Raw genomic sequence first — 4,965 nt, forward strand, 5'->3', positions numbered from 1 at the left:
GTTAAAAACTGAAGTATAGTTGATTTCCAATATTATGTTAGTTTCAGGTATACAGCACAATGATTCAGATTATAGGTTTAGATTGTTACAAAATACAGAGAGTAGTTCCCTGTGCTATACAGTGGGTATTTGTTGGCTATCTATTTTATGTATAGTATTCTGTATATGTTAATCCTAAAGGAAATCAACTGAATATTCATTGGAAGTCCAAATAGTCATCGGACTGATCCTGAAACTGAAGCTCCAATACTTTGGCCACCTGAAGTAAACAATTGACTCATCGAACGAGACCCTGATGCTGGGAAAGATTGAAGGCAGGAGGAGAAGGGGACAACAGAGGATGAGATGGTTGGATGGCATCACCGACTTAATGGACATGAGTTTGAGCAAACTCTAGGAGATGGTAAAGGACAGGAAAGCCTGTCATCCTGCAGTCTATGGGATTGCAAAGAGTCAGACACGACTTAGTGACTAAACAATAGCATGTTAATCCCAACTTTCTAATTTATCTCTTCACCCACTGTCCTATCCCCTTTGGTAACCATAAGTTTGTTTTCTATGTCTGTGAGTCTCCATTTTGTTAATAAATCTATTAGTCTCTTTTTTTTAGATTCCATAAATAAGTGATATCATATCATTTTTTTTCTTTGTTTGCTTTACTTAATATGATAATCTCTAGGTCCATCTTTTGCTGCAAATGGCATTGTTTCACTTTTTTATAGCTGAATAATTTCCATTATATATATATTTTATATATTATGTATATATATATTACATCTTCATATATATTATATATATAAATATATATATATATATAGTTCATATATATATTACATCTTTCTTTTTCAATTCCTCTGTTGATGAATATTTAGGCTGCTTCCATGTCTTGGCTATTGTAAATAGTGCTGCAATAAACATCAGGGTACATATATCTTTTCAAATTATGGTTTTGTCTGGATATATCCCCAGGGGAGGAGAAGGAACTGGCAACCCACTCCAGTGTTCTTGCCTGGAGAATCCCAGGAATAGGGGAGCCTGGTGGGCTGCCATCCATGGGGTCGCACAGGGTCGGACACGACTGAAGTGACTTAGCAGTAGCAGGCCCAGGGGTGGGATTGCAGGATCTATAACTAGCTCTCAGGGTGTATGTTTAACATCTCAACAGGTATAAAAATTTGATGACAGGACTGCATGGGTATAGATTTTATGCTTTTCCAAAAACAGTGAAGATAATAATCATTCATTGAAATAGTTATTATGTGTCAGTCTCAGGCTAAACAGTTCACACAAGTAACTCATTTACTCCTTCCAGCTACAGAATGAGGGAGATGGAGCCCCTTTTTTGAGATGGAGAAAGAACAGTTAAAGTGATTTAGAGAAGTTCCCATGGTTTAAAAATGACATGGAAGCAACCTAGATGTCCATCAACAGATGAATGGATAAAAAAGATGTGGTACATATATACAATGGAATATTAATCAGTCTTGAAAAAGAATCAATTTGAGTCAGTTCTAGTGAGTTGAATAAACCTAGAGCCTGTTATACAGAGTGAAGTAACTCAGAAAGAGAAAAACAAATATAGTATTTAATATATTAACAGTTATACATGGAATCTAGAAAAATGGTGTTGATGAACCTATTTGCAGGGAAGGAGTGGAGATGCAGATACAGAGAACAGACTTGTGGGCACAGTGGGGAAGGAAAGAGTGGGACAAATAGAGAAAGTAGCATTGACATATATATACTACCATGGGTAAATAGATAGCTGGTAAGATGTTTCTATATAATACAGGAAGCCCAGCCTGGTACTCTGTGATGACCTAGAGAGATGGAATGGGGGTAGGGGAGGGAAGTTCCCAAGGGAGGAGATATATATATATATATATATGTATGTATGTATAACTAAGGCTGATTTGTGTTTTACAGCAGAAACCAACACATTGTAAAACAACTTCCGTCCAATTAAAAATTAAATTTATAAAAAGTGGTAGAGAAACAAATTGAATCCAAGTTTATCTGATATCAAATTTTACACTCTAATCCTATAACAGTTAATTTTGTGTGTGTCAGTTTGACTGGACTAAGGAACTCTGAGGTAAATAGAGGACCTATAATGGTCCAGACTTGAGTGGGGCAGCTCAGCTGGAATCCACACATCTCTCATCTTTCTCTTGTGACTAGTGAGGAAGCAGAGCAGTAACTGGGATGTAAGAAAGCCCCAGTGTGTAAGTAGTTTTTAAGCTTTTGCTCATGTCTAGTCCACTAACATTCCTTTGGTCAAACTAAGTCACATGGCTAAACCCAAAGTTGGAGGTGAGGAAATATGCTACCTCTTTATAGTGGAAACAATTGTAAAGTCACTGGCAAAGATCCTGGCTTCAGGGACAGTGAAGAGTTGGAGCCATTAATGCAACCTTGCATTAATATAAACGTGCTTTAAATACAAAGCAAATTATCCATTTTCCCCTATGAAGTGAAAGTTGCCCAGTCATGTCTGACTCTGCAATTCCACGGAATTCTCCAGGCCAGAATACTGGAGTGGGTAGCCTTTCCCTTCTCCAGGGGATCTTCCCAACCCAGGGATCGAACCCAGGTCTCCCGCATTGCAGGTGGATTCTTTACTAGCTGAGCCACAAGGGAAGCCCTTTCCCCCTATAACCAGATGTAAAATTAATGCCCTAGAAGACTAGCTATCCTTACTTTATCAACCTCCTTATTACAATATGTGGCTACAGCATGTGACATTATATTATTAGAAGAGTATATTACCTGGCCCAGAGCTAGACACACAGTAACCATTTGACAGGTGTTAACTGTTATCAATATCATTACTTCTGGGGTTAAGTTGAAATAAATACTCTCATAATATCTCCCTCAGCTTTTTAAAATTGGGGTGTCACTAACATTGTTGTTGTCATTTGGTCACTAAGTCATGTCTGAGTCTTTTGCAACCCCATGAACTGTAGCCCCCTAGACTCCTCTGTCCATAGGATTTCCCAGGCAACAACATTGGAGTGGGTTTCCATTTCCTTCTCCAGGGGGTCTTCCCAACCTAGGGATCAAATCTGCATCCCCTGCATTGACAAGAGGATTCTTTACTACTGAGCCACCGAGGAAGCCTATCACTAACATATGCTCTCAGAATTAGCCGTGGCTTTTGAAACGAATCTGATTTGCTTTCCAGACTATACCATATTTATGTCTCCTAGCACATTATCACATATGTCATTTTGAGAAGCAAGATCGTATAAATTTTTATACTACATTCACGAAGGAAGTGGTGAATGTTACATCTTCTCCAGTTCTTTCCTCTAAGCCTGCTTTCTCAGAAACCTGCAAGTTCAGAGGCACCTGCAACTGAATTTCCCCAGTAGATTTCTCTCTCCCTCCTTGATGAATAGGGACCACTTCTAAATAAATTCTCCCCTACCCATATTACATTTATTAACTGGAAATAAAAAGTAATTTGGCCATAAATTAATTATAAATAGATCAATATTCCCTCTGCTCCCTGCTGCAATTTCGTTACACAAGACTGTAACACATTTACTACCTAGGCCTTCAGTGTTTATATTCTGTAAATCAATGCCTTGTAATATAATTCAAACTAATCCCATAATTGAGTCTAATTAAGAACAACTTCAGACAATTGTTATAGAATTATTGAAAGCAGAGATTGAAGAGATTTGTTCATTTATCCAATATCTCCCTGCTGAGACTAGGGCTCCCTGTAGCTTTTCTTTCTAGTGATCTGTCTGGTCTTGTTATGAAATCTTAAAAGGATTAGTCTATCTGATTTTTTGTTTGTTTGTTTGAGACCTCACTTAGGAATATAATAGGTCTCATTTGGTATTTTAGCATAATATTTATTTTCAGTGATACTTATCTCTCATTCTTTTAAGATATGTGTTTCATCTTGGAAGTTATAAGGCAATCTAGGCTACAATACATGTTCAAGAGAGGAAATGAAATCCTTAAGAGAAAAATGTATAGACACTCAAAATAAGATAATGCATTGGTTTATTTAATGGAAAGCACATCCAGGTCCAAATATTCACACAGGACTTTATTTCTTCCTCCTCTCTTGGCTGTTTTTCTCTGATCAGTTTCCATTTCTGCCAATCCGTAAGGAGTAGCAAAGGTGGATCTTGATAGCTTCTAGTTTCCACAGGAAATTTTTTTTTCCTACTATTGATATCAGACCTCCAAAGGATGCTGATTGGTTTGGGGTTATGTGCCTATCTTTGACCAATCATATCCCTAATGGGATATTCTGATTGGCAAACCTAGGTCACATATCTACCATGGTGGTAAGAATGGTAAGATCCCTTAATTAATAACTCCACAGAATCAATAGGAGCCGAGGAAGGGGTTTAGTTCCATACAGAATGAAATTAAAACTCGCTTTATTTAATACAATTAAATATATAGATATTTTTTACTTATCTTAGTCTTATTCTATGATATTTTGAATGAATAGCTACTTCTTTGATTTTATTTCCTCACAAGGTGAAACTGCAAGGATGCCTACCTGCTATTCTCACTATCTGGAGAACACAATAAAAGTGCTTAAGTGCTGAATTCTGAATTCACGTTTGGGAGTCAAGTGAATTAACAGGTTATCTGTGCAAGGAACACCCTGACATTTCAAGAATCCAGGTGAGCTTGATCTGATAAGGATACGAAAGGGAGTTTATTAAGGCAGGCTGAAGGGGAAAGGAATTAAAAGAATTATATATTCTCCTCCAAACTTGAAAACCTACAAATGGTTTTCTTATAAAAGAAAGATTCCTTATCTCAATAGATGCAGAGAAAGCCTTTGACAAAATTCAACACCCATTTATGATAAAAACTCTCCAGAAAGCAGGAATAGAAGGAACATACCTCAACATAATAAAAGCTATATATGACAAACCCACAGCAAACATTATCCTCAATGGTGAAAAATTGAAAGCATTGCCTCTA

Source organism: Bison bison, unplaced genomic scaffold, assembly GCF_000754665.1.
Source record: "Bison bison bison isolate TAMUID 2011002044 unplaced genomic scaffold, Bison_UMD1.0 scf7180017864485, whole genome shotgun sequence".
NCBI classification, from domain to species: Eukaryota; Metazoa; Chordata; class Mammalia; order Artiodactyla; family Bovidae; genus Bison; species Bison bison.